Source organism: Suricata suricatta, chromosome 1 (assembly GCF_006229205.1).
Source record: "Suricata suricatta isolate VVHF042 chromosome 1, meerkat_22Aug2017_6uvM2_HiC, whole genome shotgun sequence".
Classification (NCBI taxonomy): domain Eukaryota; kingdom Metazoa; phylum Chordata; class Mammalia; order Carnivora; family Herpestidae; genus Suricata; species Suricata suricatta.
The window spans coordinates 168,884,055-168,904,697 of NC_043700.1; the positions used below are offsets into that span (position 1 = coordinate 168,884,055).

At 35.2% G+C, this 20,643-nt stretch overlaps 1 pseudogene; it reads right to left on the minus strand.

Moving 5' to 3' along the window:
• Nucleotides 1–17,043: 17,043 nt before the first annotated feature.
• On the minus strand, nucleotides 17,044–17,790 carry LOC115302236 (annotated as a pseudogene).
• Between the last annotated feature and the right edge of the window lie 2,853 nt (nucleotides 17,791–20,643).

The following is a 20,643-nucleotide window of genomic DNA, read 5'->3' on the forward strand; positions in this document are numbered from 1 at the left end:
AACTGAATTTCAAGAGCCATTGACTCAGTTGTGATCATGTGGTGTTTGGCATCGTGTATTATTCGTATTGCAAGACATCGCTAGATGATCAAGTTAAATTTTATTAGAAATATTTGCTCATCTTGTGGAACAGGCGCAGAATAAGTTACTTCCAATCCAAGGTTTTACTGTAATTTGAAGGAGTGTCCCTCCTCTATGCCCCACCAAAAAACAACCCCTACAGTGGCAATGGCTGGGTAGTTGGGAGGCAGGCAACGGGGAAATAGCTAACCCTGGCTGGGATGATATAGACCTGTTGCCTCCATTATCTTGGAAGCAGAGCCAGTACCTATTACTGAGTCTGCATCTCTCAGGTAGTGGCCAGAAAACCAGCATGCTAATGTGCGTTGTTGGCTCTTCATGATTTATAGCGTTAGGACATGGAATAGATCAATTCTGATGGCAACTATCTACTTTATTAGAAATGATGGAAAGGAGATAGAATGCAGGAGAATCTTAAGGTCTCAGGTTTCCAACCATGACGGATTCTTTGTAGATAACAGCAGGAAATAATACTGAAATAGTTTTAATCCGTAAGCTCCAATAAAATGTACCAATTAAGGAGGGAGCCTGGGTGGCTCAGTTGGTTAAGCATTTAGCTAGCACTTGGTTTCAGCTTAGGTCATATTCTCATGGTTTGTGAGATTGAGCCTTGTGTCGGGTTATGTGCTGACAGCACAGAACCTGCTTAGAATTCTCTGTCTCTGCCTTTCCCCTGCTCTCTCTCTCAAAATAAATAAATAAATATTTTTAAAAATGTGTCAATTAAGGCAAGAGATCCAGAGTTGAGGTAAATGTCACATTAGGGTGTAATCTTTCTACAAAACCATGCTCCTTAATATGCCTACAATTTAAGAAAGAGAGGATCATGAAGAAAAGAAGCAAAATAAGTGAATTAGGAAGGTAAACCTACTATCATGTCTGGGAAAAAGTGATACACAGTAGCTAACACATGCATGACTTTGACTTCTGTTATTTCATTATTACTTTGCACATGGTATTTTTTAGATTCATGTAGATGATAAAATGGCTTTTCATACTGAATGCCTCTAAAATAACAGTACAGATACTCTGCATATTTAATAATCATATCATGTCATGATAAACACATAATAAAATAACTTCCATATTATTTAAAGTCAATCTCTAATCAACTAAAATGATTTAGTTTTTAGTGGTTCTTGACTGAAAAACTCTGACATCTTACTGTAAAATTTTGAGGGAATGTCTTAGAAGTAAAGTATTTATAGTGTTTCATATTTGTTACCATATAGGACAGGAATGCCAAGTTCAATAGTCTGACCTCTCTCATACCTGACTGCCTTTTTTTATACTCTGTTATACACCTAGGACAAGTCAATCGAAAGTTACTGGTGTAATACCAAATGATAGGAAAATATGTTCATAAAATTCTAACACTGATTCACTGGAAATTGCCTGCACAGTTTTATAACCTCTGATATAAGCACAATACATAATTTGGGGTGATTTTGAATAATGCAATGGACTTCTCATGTATAGGAAAAGAGTGTGTCATAGAAAGAACTGTCCCTCCTCCAAATTTTCATTATTTGTCCCCAAACTCAGATTCATGGCTAAAATGAATGTCAAACAGAAACTGTCACTGTAGAAATGACTCTCAGTAATGTAATCAGCAGAAAATGATGAAAACATAATCACAAAATATATAGCCAGAAGAAAAAGATGTGACAAAGCTGACAAGCAAATGGAATCCAACATAACTCTTCTCTGCATGCGGCTTACTTCCAGACAGATAAAAACCAAGGAGCAGCAACGTTACCGCCTCCCTTGAGCAGTATTATTGTCTTGCGGGTAACAAGCATGACAGACACTGACTGTGTTCATAGATATGTGAGGCTGTCAGGTCTGCTATGTATTTTGAAAGGACACAGAGGTATAACTGACCGCAGAAGGACACCATATTACTTCAAGTGTAGGGCAAAGGTAGACAAGCTGGAAACTGTATTTGTCCAGCTACTTTCAAGGATAAAAGTGAGTAAAATCAAAAGAGACAAACAGCACGATTATTTCCTGGAAAATAAATTATTTAAAATTCTCTTTTTTCTTGCTTTCATGCACAGGCTCCCATGATCAAGAATGAGTATTATTTGAAACGCATAGCCAGTACTAAGCGATTAAAAACAATTTGCACCTGGTACATAAGGAGGCTATGTAACTGCACTAACCAAGACCTAGTTAACCATAAGTGCTGTAAGTACACCATTTTCTTGAATAAACTCGCAGTTTTAGTGTGCTGATACAAGGCAGATAGAAAAACAGAGATAGAGATAATCAGAAAATACGTTTACAAAGTAGAAAACCATAAAGATTGTTTCAATTTTAGTCTTATGCTTCACTAGAAACAAAATTCAAGGGCAGTGTTTGTGTGTTTTGTAAAAACCTTAAAAATTAGATCTAATTACAATTTATGAGTGAATCTATACAGCTGTTTCAAGCATCCTAAACTTTTTATTCCAAAATAAAAGCTTTAGGTAACATCACGTATGTATACATGTGTATGTACATGTGTATGTATTTGTGAAAATAATTGTAGTCATGACAGCCCTTCACATAAAATTATTTTTAATCTATTGACATATTCAAAATTAATTCAATGATTGAGTCATTACTTCATATTAAGACCTGAGCTAACTTATAAGAATACACATGTGAATATTTGTTTGTTGTTACATTAATTAAAAAAGGAGAGCAGTTAGATATCTGAGCCTTGGTGTCTGGAAGTTCTTGGTTCAAATTCAGGCTGATCTTAAACTCATTTTGTGTTTTTGGACAAGTTGGTAATCATTTTGAGTAAATGAGTTGTCATCTATGAAATATCGGTAGTAGTATTTACCAGATATGTTTGAAGATTAAATCAAACAATTTAGGTAAAATCCTTAGCATGTTTCCTTTCATACAATTTACACTTCATAAAATATGTTTTAAACATGTATATGAAAGATTAAGATTCTTCTATTATGGTGGGTAAGATTTTGGCTTCCATGACCTTCCCCACCTGATGTTATGAACGTGAATATGTTACCTTGAACAGCGAAACAGATGTTGTAGATGGAGTTACGGTTGCCACTGTACTCTAACTTACAAGACCATAAAATAATAAATTTATTTTCTTGAAATTACTACACTTATGGTAATTTGTGACAACAGTGATGGCAAACGAAAGCATCCACCTTATACATATGCGAATACATATATATAATCCCATAAATATGTTTTTTATTTAATTCAAGTACATAACAAATGGTATCCCAGAGGATGAAAACAGCTAATTCCTCTTCAGTTATTTTTTTCAGGGAGCATATTGCATATTAGAATGTGATTTAATTTAAATATTTCAGGCTACCTACAGTTTCATTGTTCCTTAGGGGTAACTGATTTCACATCTTTTGATGCTCATTTTGCTTCAGAGATGGTGTCTTTGCATTATTCATGTTTGTCTGCATCCATCTACCCTAGGAGAATTTCAATAGCTGTGTGTGTGTGTGTGTGTGTGTGTGTGTGTGTGTGTGTGTGTGTGTTTGAATTCTTTTCTCTTTTTAACTCTAGAGAAACAAAATGAATGAAACTATTTTATAGACCTTTCTATTTATAGTGACTACCAACTAAATTTGTGAGATGGGAAACCAACCTAAATTTTAAATGTTCCCCCAGTAATATTGAGCACACCCACTGATACCATGTTACCCATGGACAAGTTCACAGTAATGGTCAGTGAGAGAAGATGACGCTTTTCAATTAAGGCATCATAACTGAACTATCAAAAAAGTTAGAGAGCCGTTATAGCAAATAGAGCATGTTTAGCAGCAGATATGTATGAGAAGAATTTCAGAAAGATTGCCAATAAGTAAATACAAATAAAAGTTTAAATTATGGTTTATTCTAAAATAAGTGATTTGATTAACCAAAGGATACATTTCAAAACATTATTATAATTTCTTTTTATTCGTTAATTAATTTATTTGCTGTTTTTTTAAGTTCAAAAATTTATTTTGAGAGAGACAGAGACACTGTGAGTGGGGAAGGTACAGAGAGAGAGGGAAAGCTGCTAGCTGCAGAGCCTGATGTGGGGCTCGAACCACAAACTGTGAGATAATAACCTGAGCTAAACTACGAGTCAGACAGATAACTGATCTAGCCACCCAGGTGCCCCTATTTATTTGCTTTTGAAAGTATATATGAGGAAATGACCTTGTATATATATTGGTGAATTTTATTGAGCATTTATTATGTAATTTCACAAATATTATGAATGATAATATTATTTAATTAGATAGTATTTTTATGAGCCATGTTTTTGCTAATTTCCAGATAGGACTTGTGCAAGAAGGATGTTCAGAATTCAAAGTGAAACAGCTACTAATTGATATATTCAAGTTCTGACGATCTGAAATCAGAGCTCATAAGGTTAACAGTTTACTAAGAAGCGCTGTACTATGTAAGAATTTTTAAATAGAGAGAGCCAGCTAGTTCAGTTATCATGCCTTTAACGTAATTCTGTAACATTTAATACAGTAAAATATATTCCATGTTTCAAGATGAATAAGATATATATATGTATATATATAAGCACAAGTGGTTTCTAATTAGCATTTACACTTTAAACAATAAAATTACTTTCAAAATAGTATTATACCATGAAAATTTTGATAAATAATATTGTATGAACAATGACTGAATACAAAATATATGTTCAATATATTTAAATTTAGAATCATGTATATACATGCAAATAGACATGTGGAAAAATAAAGTAAATAAAAGAAATATAATAATTGTTAACAGCATTTATTTCAGGGTGTGGGATAATTACTGATTTTTTCATTATATGCTGTTGTGTTTCCCAATTTTTTTACATTGAATACAGAGGTTCTAGAAATATTTTTAAAAGTCCTGTTTATATTAGATACAAAAGAGTTAGTGATGTCAACCTTCATTTAATGGATGATATTTTGTTCCAGTAAGTAATGTTTTACTAATCATTTACCCAATCTCATTGAATTTTCAAAATTTAATTTCAGTTTTATCAGATAGCATCCTCTCTCCCAGAGAGGCAAGGGTTGAAGAAAAAGAAACATACAGGGGGATACAAAGGCAAGAATCTTAAATAAAGCCAATGCTGTAGCAATGGGAATCAAATAAAAAATAATATCAGTATAATAAAATCAATATATATGTAATATATATCCATTACAATGTAATATAATCAATATATAGGAAAACAATTTAATGCCTTATTTAAAATAGTGTCCTAGTCATTTTAACTTCTGGTAATCATGTTTTCCACCGTTGTTCACAAGGAATATGTTTCCCAGAGAGAGTCTCTAGTTTTGAATTTGTGCTAATTTTCTGTCCAAAGCCTAGGTTTCTGCACTCCCACTATCCATTTTCTTATATAATCAGGTATAAGTTTATTATTTTTTTAATGTTTATACATTTTTGAAGAGAGAAGAGAGAGGGAGAGAGCACAAATGGGGGAGGGGCAGAGAGAGAGGGAGACGTAGAAACCAAAGCAGGCTCCAGGCTCTGAGCTTGCAGCATAGAGCCCGACTCAAGAATCACAAGATCATGTCCTGAGCCAAAGCTGAATGAGCCCCTTTTCTTTCCTATTTTTAAATCTCTTCTTCCTCTTACTCCTGCTCTTCAACTTCCTTTCTGTTTTTGAATTTGTGTATTTGATATGAATTAGAGATAAGAGGAATACAGAGCAATTTTGGATATAATATGACAAAATTGTAAAATTGATGGCATCTGAGAGAAAATTGGACTACAGCACTGTAGATGGTGTCTTATAAATATTTCATGGTGTGTGATGGTTCTAAGATTCAATCCCATGTATGTTTGTTTTGGAGGGTTGACCATCATGTCAGTTTCTTTTTTTTAATGGTGGAGAAATAACTGTCTTATGGACCTACGCTCCAGTTCCTCCCAATTGCCTGTGCCTTTCATTGACTAAATCTACATCAACTACTGAATGCTGGCATCATGAATATACCACCATATCAAACCCTCAATAGGGCAGAGCTTAGCTTATTGCTTGCTGTGGTGAAGGAGACCACACTACCCATGCGAATGTGTGTCATCTCAGAAAACTGAGAAGTTGTACTTTTAACAGATACCATATAATTTTGTGACCAATCTAAGGATTTCTTTACAGTGCTGAAGTGAAGAAGTATAATTTCTTAGTACACTTAATGGATTCATTTCCAAGGATGCATTGATCTTGTAATAGTGCACTAATGATTATTTATATACATAAATGTACGTAATGTGCGTGCCTGTGTACATATAAAATATCATACCCATGTATTTATTCTAAAAGGGTAGGAACCATGAAGATATACGCTTTCAGTTAAATCCTGTCTGGGAAATATACACTCTAACTACAAAATGTCATATCCCTCTTGGTCTGTTATTTTGCTTTTTCTTAACACTTCTCCTTTGCCACTATTGTGATGGAGTATGCTCATACTCAGAACTAGAGCTTTTCAGTTTTTGCTGTTCAGAGGCTATTTAATTTTAATTGCTCCCCAAGCATAGGCCAATTCATGAAGGCAAGAGCTGAGCAAGAATCCTTCACAGATGCTTTCAAGTCTGAAGAGCTGCTATTCACGTTGCCTCAGGCTTCCATTCCCACATTTATGTGAAAATGTAAGCAGTGCAACACCTTTCATACATGCCCAATGTTACTATAACGGAAAATATCTTGTGCAGATTTAAGAGTTCTTTATCTATATAAAGTTTAAAATAAAGACATGAAGCTGATGTTGTTTTGTGGTATGCATTTTAAATGATATTAAATATAGAGGCTATGAAAGAATATCAGTGCTTAAAATAATTAAACTAAACACATTACACACATTGAATATTTTATATGTATGTGTGTGTGTGTGAGGGAGAGAGAGAATTGTGGGTGAGTTTAAAGAATTGTAAATCATTTCCCACATTGGAAAATAAGCTCTTTGACTGTACCTTGTAACTTTGCACATTTAATATATGCAAAAGTACACTGAATAGAACTGATCTTTTGTAAAAGGAATAATCATTTCTTAAAGCATTCAATTTCATGGTTTTCTCTAAAGCAAAAAAAAAAAAAAGATCATGAATACGTTTGCCCAGGTGTTTAAATACAAAACAATATGCATACCACTTACACCTGTAATTGTGGGAGAGAGAAGCTGAAAATAGGTAAATCTCATCTAGGGCATACTGGAATTATAAATGGTAAAACAGTAATAATGGTTATTATTATTTTAAAAACAATTTTAAAATAATTCAACAGAGGAAATTTAGATCAGGAAACATATGAGTCAGAAATCATTGAGAGATGTCCTTATGATTGTTTCAAAATAAGTGATCATTTTCAGATGGGAGAGGAACATTTGAAATTTGAAAATAAATTTTAATACAGGATGACAAGAAACTTACCAGAGTTTTTAGAGACGTCAAATTCTCAATTCTTTCTTTGCCTTTCCATCTAAAAGATAAATTGGGAAGAATAACTAATTAATAAGTATATAAATTAGTGAAGTAAGGCTTATTGACTCTGAAATTAGGAATTCATTGTATTTTGAAACTTACAGATTCAGATGTTCTTGATGGAACCTTGTGTTATCACCTTCCAAGAGCCTGCGTTATTCTTGTTTGGCTGGAGAAAATTAGACAATTCTGTTCCCTGGGTAGAATTTTCCAGGTAATAGCTGAAGTCTTTGATTTAGATATCTAGGATATGTTTTCTCTCTTCCAGGTTATATTTCAATTGGATATTCTATTAAGTTGCTACTTTTAACATTAAGGAATTGACAAGAGAAGCCACTTAGGCCAAGCATTTTTATACTGCTTTGAATTTTTCTTCCTGGTCGGTCCATCACGTTTGCTTCTTGTGACATTACTAAAAATAAACCATTTCTACTCAAGTCCTCCACTCACTCTACTTTTGGGGGGAAATGACCTAATAGAGGGGAGTCTTTCCAAATCTGGGAATTACTGTTTATCTGCTTTGATTTTGAAGACATTTTTTGTTTTATTTTAATTTTTTTAAATTTTTTAATGTTTTCACTTATTTTTGAGAGAAAGAGAGAGACAGAGGGCAAGTAGGGGAGGGACAGAGAGAATGGGAGACACAGAATATGAAGCAGGCTCCAGGCTATGAGCTGTCAGCATAGAGACTGATGCAGGGTTTGAACTAACAGACCACAAGATCATCCCTGAGCCAAAGTCAGATGCTCAACCAACTGAGCCATCCAGGTACCCCTTGTTTTGTTTTCAGTATTTTGTTGTAAACAAATGCAGAATAGCTAGAAATAAAACAATCATTTGTATCATTCTACAAGGCTGTTTTCTGAGGAAAAAACAGTATTTCTTCACTCTATATTTTATTCTTTCCTGTTATTAGTCTCTGGCATGGTTGACCTCTTATGCCATCAAATTGCGATGCCTACCTCATTATTCATGCTTTATTTTTGGTTAAGCCTGTTAAAAGCAGCAATGGATTCAACATAGATGCAGAAGAAAAAATAAAATTACTACATAATATATAAGAAAAAAAGCCCCATTAGAAAGAGCAAGAAAGTATCTCTGCATATGAAATTGGGAGAGCCTGCTTTTTTGCTTTTCCGTCTGAGAAGTGGGCAGAAGTGGGCAGGCTTCTAAGGAAATGGAAACAAAAAGACTGCATATTCAAACAAAACTATAATGTGACAGAAAGTTCTTTATTTTGTAAAATACTGAATTCGGCTGAGATTCAAATTACTGTGCCTCCTCCTTCCTACTGAAATAATCTTCTCTTTTTGACCTATAGTGACCATGCAGGACAAAGACTTTATCACTACATCACTACAAGGGAATTTATAAACAGAGAGAAAGACTATATATATATATATAAAGAATAAAAGAAGAAAAACAAACGTGATGAAAAGAGAATTAAAAGAGAATAGGTAACTTCATATGCAGAGGTAACTGTGAAGGACATTGCACAGCACCCACCTCAAGAGGCTCCAAGTTATGGAAGTAAAATAGCGTCCATGTTCTGGAATAATGTTCAAATCAATGTTTTTATTTTATTTTTGAGACAGAGAGAGACAGAGACAGAGACAGAGACAAAGACAGAGACAGAGACAGAGACAGAGACAGAGACAGAGACAGAGCTTGAGCAGGGGAGGAGCATAGAGAGAGGGAGACAAAGATTCGGAAGCAGGCTCCAGGCTCTGAGCTGTCAGTACAGAGCCTGACATGGAGACTGAACCCACGAACAGTGAGATCATGACCTGAGCTGAAGTCAGACACTTAACCAACTGAGCCACTCAGGAACCCCTGTTCAAATCAACTTTATCGAGATTTTATTTGGCAGCTGACATCTGGGTTAAAATGTGAAGTTCTGTTCAAGATTATTTACATTCTGTCATTGTTCCCAGTTGCATTTTTGATAAAATGCATACCTTGAACTGAGTCAGATTTGGACTCTTACCTGAGTTGCCAAATGAATAAGAAATGATTCAAAGGCATGCAATGATTTGTCTTGTGCAGGGTCTGCTTTGGGGGATATTGCCACAAAGTTAGGATGACGTGGAAAATGCTCAAAGATCAATCATTGGCCTTTAAGGAGACATGTCAAGACTAGATTATTCAAAGAAACGAAGGAGCAAACAACAATATTCAGCATTCTGTGATATGATTTAAGTTATTCACCCCAACAAATATTCTTATAAAGTGTCAAGTGAGAAAGATATCTGGATATGTAAGAGCGATGAATCAATAAAATAGGAACGAGCTACTGAGAACTAGAATATGGTCTTGATAGTCAGAAAAGAATATTCAGATAAATAATGAAGCATTGAATGAAATACAAGGGAAGATTAATTGCAAAATTTAATACAATTCTACTCAAAAATAACAATAACTTGACATGGAGTATGGAATTGTAAATGGGAGAATGAATGCAAAATCCTGGTTATGATGCTTTTGAAAAATAAATTATGAATCGTGTGTTTTTTTCTGGCTTTACAATGTACAAGATTATGGAGTTATAATAATTCAAGCATTAGATTCAAGTCAGTGTAATGCTTTTAGAAATGACCAATATTTTCTTGTGAAACTGAAAATGTGTATACCCTGAAAATTCCTTTCCAATGTATGTTATTTACAAAACTCTTAAATATGTCCAAGAAGATACATGCACATTATTGATTGAAATGATAAACAAAAACAAAAATAGAACAAACATAAGATACTTGCTCATAAAGTGGATAGTGAATTAAAAATTGGGGACTGGTTCTACAGTGGAGTTTTATACACTCTTGAGAAAAAAGTAAATATGACAACATCCATGAATCTTAGAAACATAAACCTAGTGAAAAACAGACTGTACACAACACTATATATTTTTTTATTTTTAACAATATAATTAGAATTAGATACACAGATGACAACTCAATTTAAAAGGTTGTAAAAGAATAAATAATAAAAATTCAAAGCATAAAGGAGATTTAATGAGGCTTGAGAAAAGGACATGGATAGATTTGACTTTTGATTAATTTTGTTTGTTTTTGTTCATTTTATATTGTGATGAAAACCCATTGCTGTGTTACATATATGTATAAAATAATACAACATAAAAATTTCAAATAAATAACAAAGCTGAGTTTCCTTAAAGGAAACAGAGCATGCGCAAATCATGAAAACCCTGTCTTTATTTGCTGTTCCTTTTCTAGCTCCTTTAGACATAAGGCTAGGTTTGTATTTGGTACCTTTTTTGCTCTTAAGATAGGCCTAAATTGCCATATATTTTCTTCTTAGGATTGCCTTTGCTGCATCCCAAAGAGTTTGGACTGTCCTGTTCTCATTTTCATTTGCTTCCATGTGTTTTTAAAAATTTTTTTCTTTAATTTCTTTGGTAACCCATTCATTCTTTATTAGGATATTCTTTAACCTCCAAGTATTCATGTGATTTCCAATTTTTTTCTTGTCATTCAAGTTTTATAACACTGTGGTCTGAAAATATGCACGTACTTGTACTTGTTGAGAGCTGATTTGTGACCCAGCATATGATCGACTCTGGAAAATGTTCCATGTGCACTCAAGAAGAATATATATTCTGATGCTTTAAGATAAAATGTTCTGAAGATATGTTAAGTCCTTCCTGCTTAGAGTGTCATTCAAGGCCATTGTTTCCTTGTTGATTTTTTGCTTAGATGATCTGTCCATTAATATTAGTGGGCTGTTAAAGTCCCCTACTCTTATTGTATTATTATCAATAAGTTTCTTTGTGTTTCTATTAATTGATTTATGTATTTGTGGCCATCATGTTGGGGGCATACATATTTACAATTGTTAGATCTTGATGGATAGAGTCCTTAATGATGATATAATGCTCCTCTTCATCTCTTGTTATAGTCTTTGTTTGAAAATCTATTTTGTCTGATATAAATATGACTACTCCAGCTTTTCTTTGCCATTCATCGACAAATTGATGGTTCTCCCTCCCTTCACGTTCAATCTGCAAGTGTCTTTAGGTCTAAAGTTGTTTTTGTAGGCAGCATATAGATAGATCTTTTTTATAATCCATTGTGATAACCTATGCCTTTTGATTGGAATAATTAGTCCACGTACATTCAGAGTGATTATTGAAAGATATAAATTTTAGTGCTGTTGTTACCTGTAGAATTGGTGTTTCTAGTGATTTTATCTGGTCTTGTCTAGTGTTTATTGCTTTAGTTTTCTATTTTTTCTCCATTCAAATAACCCCTCTTAAAATTTCTTGCACAGCTGGGTTAATGGTCACAAATCCTTTAGTTTTTGTCTGTCTAGGAAACTCGTTATCTTTCTTTCTGTTCTGAATGATAGCCTTGCTAGATAAAGGATTCTTGGCTGCATATTTTCCCCATTCATGACATTGAATATTTCCTGCCACTCCCTTCTGGCCCTCCAAATTTCAGGGTCTGCTGCTAAACTATGTGAGCACTCTTGTAAGTTAAGGACTTTTATCACTAGTGGCTTTTAGAATTCTCTCTTTATCTTTTTCTCCCCATAGAATATAATTTTATTTATTTATTTATTTGTTTGACTGTTTCTTTAAATATAATCTATTGTCAAATTGGTTTCCATACAACACCCAGTGCTCATCCCAACAAGTGCCCTCCTCAATGCCCATCACCCACTTTCCCCTCTCCCTCAACACCCATCAACCCTTAGTTTGTTCTCAGTAATGAAGAGCCTCTTGTGGTTTGCCTCCCTCCCTCTCTGTAACTTTATCCCCCTACCCCTTCCCCATGATCTTCTGTTAAGTTTCTCAAGACCCACATATGAGTGAAAACATATGATATCTTTATTTTGTCTTTATTTTGCAGGTTACAGTATATCGTGGTGTTGAGCTTTTTTGTTGATTTTTTAGAGGAGCTCTCTATGCCTCATGGAATTGAATGCTTCTTTCATTCCCCAGATTAAAGAACTCTCAGGTATAATTTGTTCAAATAGACTTTCTGCACTTTTATCCCCCTATTCTTCTTCTGGGACTCCTATTATATGAATAGTGTTTTGCTTTATAAAAATCACTGAGTTCTCTACGTCTCCCTTATGACCTAATAGTTTTTTTTCTCTGATTATCAACCTCCTTATTTTTCATAATTTTATCTTTTATATCACATATTCTTTCTCCTGTTTCTTCAATTCTCATTATGACTATATCAAGTCAATTTTTTCATCTCAGTTGTAGTGTTTTTTATTTCAAACTGGTTAGTTTTCTGGTCTTTTTTCTCTGCAGTAAGGGTTTCTCTGGTATCTTCTATACTTTTTTCAAGCCCACGTAGTAATCTTAGGTCTGTTGTTCTAAATTCTTATTCAGATATATTTGAAATATATTTGTTTTGCATAAGTCCCTTGTTGTGATTTCTCCTTGACATTTCTTTTGGGAAGAATTTTTCCACCTTGTCATTTGTTAAGCTCCTGTCTTTTGCATGTTTTAAAAGATTTTTATTTTTCCTCTACCTGAGAATAATACTATATTAAAAAGAAGCATACACTGTCCAGGGTCTGGCACTTCAGAAAGTGTTTCTGGGGTATGTTGTGTGCACTCTGCTGTTGCATTTTGGCTGCTGTTTCCATTGCTCAGTCCTCTGTAGAGCTCCTCACTGCTTCCAGTGGTGGAGTGTTTAGATCTTCAACTAGGTGTGCTTTGATTTGTTAAAATAAGACCTGCCTGACATGCTGTCTTACTCCAACTGTGGAGATCCTCCTGCCAGTCCTCAAATCAATTTCCTGGGTGTTCCAAATAATTTGACCTCAACACAGCTGTGTTTGAGGGATAAGGAAAACCAAGGCACCCCCTACTTTTCTGCCATCTTAACTCCTCTCAATAACGTTTTGATTAGGAGAAATAATGACAGGTTAACTGGCATGCTATACTATAATTAAAAATAATAAAAAATAAACATGGATATGAGGACAAATCAATTATCAAACACAAGAACTTTGAAATATAACAATAGATGTTAATTTATAGTTATAATATTTCATGTATGCCATATACGCAACCTACACACACACACAATAGTGTCATTGTATATAAGTACGTTGCAATTTTAATGGAGTGGGAAAAGGTTGAGGTTTCAATACATAGATTAAAGACAATTGGTTTGGGGTGCCTGGGAAGCTCAGTCTATTGAGTGTCCAACTTCATGTCAGGTCATGATCTCACAATTCATGAGTTTGAGCCTTGTTTAGGCTTTGTGCTAGCATTGAAAAACCTGCTTGGAATTCTCTCTTCCTCCCTTTCTTTCTCTGCCTCTCCTCCATTCGTGTACTTTCTCTCTGTCTCTCAAAATAAATAAAGAAAAATTAAAAAAAATAATTGGCTAACTGTTGGGGGAAAATCAAATTTTTTACTAAAGTATATCAAGTATAAAAATACTTTTCAAGTTTAAAATAAAAAATGTAAAAGGTAAATTTTAACAGAAAATAGAAGATATTTCTATAATCATAGGATGATAGAACTCATTAAAAGTCTTGCTGTATAATGAAACTTTTTGCAATTATGGAAACGTTCTACACGAATATCCTTTGGTAAATCTCTCATCCTCACACCTAATCTTCAGTCTCCGTCCATCTACATATATATCCTCTGCTTTCAGCCCTGTTTCTACAGATCCGTGTCCTGGTCCTGTCAATGGCATCTGCTTTGCTCTGGATCTCATCTATTTTTGTCTTTTCAACATATGCCCTTTGATTATTCTCTTTCATGCATCTTTGATTTCTTCTCCTCCATGCCATAATTTCCATCGCTATATAAATATGTACTATTATCTCCAATTAAGATAAAAATATCTTCTGGCCTTGCTTTACCCTTAGTTATATACCCCCTTTTTTCCCTTTTTTTCCCAGCTAAAATTATTTGAATAGTTGTTCATATTCAGCATCCTCATTTCCCCACCTCATATTCTATTTATGATTTAAGACTTCTACTGTCAGCACATCATTTAAATTGTCAAAACAGTGGATCTTAATTTCATCATTTATGTACTTTCTTCTCTTGACTTCTTAACTCCATATTCTCCCATTTTTCTTTCTCTTTCATCAACCTCCCTTAGTATCTATTTTTGGACCTTCCTCATTTGCTCAACTTGTGAGTATTAGTATTTAGCCTTAACTCAGTCTTGAACTTTTTACTTATCTCTATTTATACATTTATGTAGGAGATTCTATCCAAATGCCTAACATTATACACTACTTACATGTTCTGTTTTCCCAGACTATATCCCTGCTTTTCCAAAAAAATACGAACTCATAAATTCATTGACTTATTTGATTTTGCAATTTGTATCTTTGTTCAGAAGCTTGAAGGCAAGTTTGCCATAGCAGAAATATTGATTTTTTTTTCCAAATCTTAATTTTCCATATTCATAAATGGCATTACTATTGATCACTCAAGTCAGACATCTTGGAGTTATGGTTCAACCATCTAATTTCCTCAAGCCACAGTTGATCTAGTAATGACCACTCTTACCTCTACATTAAAGTAGATCCACTTCCAGAGAGATGCTGTTTCTTTCTTCCTTCAATATGACCTTGGTCTGAGCCACCATCTGTTCTCACTCAGACTATTGCAGTTGTTTTCAGTGCTATGGATTGAATTTTGTCTTGTCCTCTCCTACCTCCATTTCAGCCCCAGCTATATATTCAAGTTCTAACCCTCAGTGTAATGATATTTAGACATAGCTCTTTGGGAGATAATTTGGTTTAGATGAGGTCATGAGGGCAGAGCCCTCCCGATGGGATTAGTACCCTTATAAAAAGAGATAGCAGTCAGCTTGCTCTCTCCTCTCTCAGCCATGTGAACACATAACCAGAAGGGCACCATCTGTAACCCACATAGAGACCTCTCACCAGAACATGACCAGACTGGCACCTTGATCTTAGGCTTCCCAGCCCCTAAAATTGTGAGAAATAAACTTATGTTGTTGAAGCCATTCAGTCTCTGCTATTTCGTTAAGGCAACCCAAACTACTAACTGTCTTCCCTTGCTTCACATTTGATTTCCTACTACCTTTCCTTTTCTTAGAAGCCATAGTGGTAATTTGAACTCCTAAATATTTGTTCTGTATAAAACCTTCCAATGGTTCTACCCTTAGAATAAAATCCCAACTCTTTAAAGTGCCTGGATGGTTCCGTTGGGTAAGTGTCTGACTTCGACTCAAATCATAATCTCATGGTTTATGGGTTTGAGCCTTGCTTGGGCTCTGTGCTGACAGCTCAGAGCCTGAAGGCTGCTTCATATTCTGTGTCTTTTTCCTTCTCTGCCTCTCTCTGGCTCACATCCTTTCTCTCTTTCTCTCACAAAAATAAATAAAAACAGTAAAAAATTTAAAAAAGAATAAAATCCCAACTTCTTATCCTGATCTTCATATTTGCCTGTCTGATTTCATGTTACATAATTCTCCTACTCACCTTTTATGTTCCAGCCATACTAGCCTTCTTAACATCTTTAACATCAATACTGTCTCCATTTTTGGAATTCCAGATAGAAAATATTCTTCCTTGATTCTTTTCTTCTCTGGTCCCTTCTTGTCATTCATCTTAGGAGCCCAACAGTTTAAATTAGCCATTATCCACTCTAAATTGTACAACCTTATTTAAATTATCTTCTTTTTGTATATATGTTCTTATCTGTTTAGCTTATACACTGCTCTTCATGCCCTAAAATAATACAAACTCCACTTTAGTGTATATCTTTTTCAGTGCTTTCTATAATAAGAAATAAATATTCATTAAAACAAATTTTGTATAGAAACTAAATATGATGTTAATAGCCACTGTTGCAAGAGTATCTGATAATATTTTTTCAGACTATAAAATTGACATTATCTAACAAGATTTAAGATGAAAATGCCCTTGAACTACTCATTCTATTTCTTTTAATCTGTCTATTTGCTTAAATTTAACCTTCAATTTTAGCCTCATAATGAATATATTATTAGTCTTTATTTTACGATTTTATTTTATGATTTTATTTTGTTTTATTTTATTTTTAGTATTTTGTATTTATTTATTGTGAAGCCAACCTGGCTTTTATTTCACAAGCGCTTCTAGATGGCCCACGGACGCTGGAGCGTCAAGATAGGAGGCTCTCCTGGCCTCCATGTCCTCTAGGGTAGCTGTGTCCCAGGAGAAAGTCAGGAGAGCTGAAAGCACCAGTTCACACTTGAAGCCCAGGTTCTCATCCTGCAACAACTTCTGCCCTCCTGAGGCCAGCGGCTGGAAAGACAGCCAGTCCCTCTGCAAAGACCTCCGAAGAAGCTGGGCAATATTGACTCCACGCCATTGTCAGACTCAAGAGGCCCCTTAAAGGAGGCAGCCTTTGGGGATGTGGTTACACAGCAACTGGCAGGTATATATTCACATTTCTGGTCCTCTTCCTTCTCTCTCCTGGTTTTGGGCAGCAGCATGCTGCAGCTCTACCACCTGAGACCTGGACCTCTACCCCTGCTTGATTAACTCTCTAGGAAAGTTGACAGAGTTCCCAGGTGGGTGGAACTGGCAGACTGGGGATAAGGGCAGAACGAACACCTGGCACTGTAGGTCCATCTTGCCTGGCTCTAGGTTAGTGCTCAGCAGCTGTCCTTGTCCCTCTCCAGATTCTGGGGCTGCATCAAGGAGACTTGGCTCAGACAATAAAACTCTGGGGGCGAGGAACCCTCCCAACTGGGAACTGGAAGCATCGTCTCCTAGAAACCAATGGCCTCAAAAAACTCCTGGGTCTCTCACAGGTAGTTAACACACTCCTGAAAAACCTTATTCTGCAGCTTGATCTTTGGTACCTCTCCTCCTCACGATGTAGGTAGATGTTGTCCAATTGCTTACCAATAATGTCCATTCCCAGCTTCTCCCTGTCAAATGTGTATATCGTCATGATGGAGACAGTCACTGGGTTGGTGGAAAAATGTGTGAGAATGACCTCCTTGACAGGGGCATCCTGCTGGACCTTCCTCCGGGTGGCCACCATGAGTAGGCAGGTGGCCTACTAGAAGCAGATTTTAGGCACTTCCAGATGGGTCCAACCTAACTCTTTGGGCTCAGTCACCTGGGGCTTCTGGGCTGCCACTGACTGTTGCTTCAACTCTCAGTTCGTTTCTCACCAGGGTTCCAATTGGCATCCTGAGAGGTGTGGGCCTTAACCTCTGAGCTGCTTCTGCTGGAGTAAGCCAGGGGAGTTTCCACAGCCATCTGATCCTAACTGGTAGGCTTTTGGCAGGTGACCAAATCAGAATGTACAATAATAATAATTCATTGTAGCATCTGCAATCTCAAAGAAAAGAAACTAAAAATTCAGCAAAAATCGAATGACTAACCATACAATACACGTGTCATATTGCATAAAAATTTGAAGATATAATATTGCTGACCATAAGACATACTATTATTTATATAACACCAAAGGGAAAAGAGATCTGAGGCTAACAGTAGTTATTATAGGCTCTAAGTAAATATAAAATCTCTACATCTTAGAAACAAATAAATATAGTATGCTAGGGGGTGGCTTAAAATAATGAAATGTTTCATATATATTGCCATAGTTCTAAAATAGTTGGAGGTATGCATTTGTGCATATGCATGTACACACACATACACATAGAAGGTATTGTGCTGGCAAAAGTTTGAGAACTGGCTTTTCCGCTATAATGACTTTCTCCCAAGTTCATATTCATAGTACTTATCAATTTCATAGTGTAAATATTCTCCCTATGCCTCAAATCAAGTCACCAATATGATGACAATGAGGATTTGGGAAAATATGTTTTTGAAAGCAAATATGAGCGAACTCCAGCATACTATATAGCTATAAATAGAGTTCAGGGCCTTTTTTTCTAATTTACCATGTTATCTATGTATCTATCTATCTCTCTGCATACATATAACTGTGTGTATTTATGTATGTAAGCATGTCCATATATGCACGCGTATTCTTTTATAAAATAGATTGTACGTAATTATAAAAGTTGGTGTAAATTTGGAGCTGATTTCTTGACAGATCCCTGTTTAACAGGCACAGCACATTAGCCGATGTCTCCGTTTGATCCATAAAATATATTGACCGTGGGTGCCCAAGGCAGGCTGAAAATTAGCGATTAATAAGTCACTCTCAGTTATGGTCAGGAACTTCTCCTCCCACCAAAAGAGCTGCTTGTTTAACAGCATTACGCTGTATTGTTCCCAAGTCTGTTTAGACTGGCAGTGCATTTTCTTATAATTGTTTCATTTGTTTAACAATCACAAACACCTATAAAATATAAATGAAAATGAAAGAGCATTGTTGTTTCTGTGGAAACAAAATTAAGTAATTTTATATAACCTAATAATGTCACATTAAAAAATCATTGATGCCATTTTGAGAGGAGGACAAGAAAGTTATAAAATATTGGACAATATATATTTTAAAAGTCTAAGAATGTTCTGCATTTGAATTATTTTTTAAGTATTGTTGAATACTCATTCCCTTTAAATCAAAATTGGAGGTCAAAGAAGGTGTGCTTTATGTGAGAAAACAATAATGTTAAGAACACTTAATAATCTGAAAGAAAAGACTTTGATTGTATGTGGTGGCTATATCAATGTCCACTTTGCGCAGCTGAACTGAGTTTCCCAGGACTCTCTCTGCTGTATATTTTGGTTAGGGTAGTCCACAAGAAACATGTTAGAGCTAGGTTTAGAGAGTTGCAGTAAAGCAGCAGCCATGTCACTTTTTTATGCTCAGAAGGTCAGGTCAAGGTCATCGGACACTTTCTTAGCTGAGTCACATTCATGGTCTGTTAATTATTCAAGACTTACCTTGTTGCACACAGCTCAGCCTGTGACAGACAGTTCTATCTCCTCCAGTCCTCCTTCAGACTCTGATTCCCGGGTCGAGTGTGTGTTTAGCTCTCAGAAGAGTGTCAGTTTCTCCTATAGAACATCCACATCAAGTTAGTGAGAACTGGTTTGGGGTCCGGTCCCTATGTGGGTACCTACAGATGCTCATGGGGTTCCGGTAGTTCTTGTTATCTTCCACTCACATTCATTCCCCCTTTCCAACACCTTGTCCTGCTGAAATCAAGTCCCTGCATTAGACGTGAAGGTGACAGGTATATGTTTTCAAAATTTGATGTAACTTAATATGTGTTGAGTTACATTAAATTCATTTACCCGTGATTCTTTAGGTATTTTTTTTCTATATGACTAAAATCACTGGTAATTATGGTGCCAGATAACAAGACTGCATGTACTCTACATACTCAATAATAGGGAAAATTGAGAAAATTTCACGATTACAAAGTCGACGAGTATACAAGGCAACACATTTATAATACCAATTCAGTGGCATATATCTAATCTCCAATAAAAGGAAAAAAATCATAACCTAACAAACACATTTCCACTATTTAACTTAAAAAATAGTATTGCACCTAGAGGCGCCTGGGTGGCTCAGTCGGTTAAGCGTCCGGCTTCGGCTCAGGTCAGATCTCAGTTCGTGGGTTCGAGCCCCGCGTAGGGCTCTGTGCTGACAGCTAGCTCAGAGCCTGGAGCCTGCTTCCAGTTCTGTGTCTCCTTCTCTCTCTGCCCCTCCCCCTCTCATGCTCTGTCTCTCTCTGTATTAAAAATAAATAAAATATTTAAAAAAATATTTATAAAAAATAGTATTGCACCTAAAGATGTGTAAATTAGGATTCTTATATTACTTTCAAATAAAATAATAATAGAAACATCTCTACTTCTAATAAAATAGGAAAATAAGTAAATGAGGATAAGCCATATGATAAAAAAACATAATTTGTTAAAAAACAAGGATCTCAGCTGTTGGAAAATACCAATGTAGGAAAATATCGATGATTTAATTTAATATTTTAAATGGCACTGTTATAATTGATCATTTAAAGTGGGATATGAAACTGAATATATAACAACAATATGTATATTTGTGCATTTCTGGGTTTAAGTTTGTGAGTGAATGAAAAGCTAAAAGAAAATATTTTATAATATCAAGAGAATCTCATTTCTGAATGTAGACATGATAGGTGATCTTGTTACATTTAAGTTCTTCAT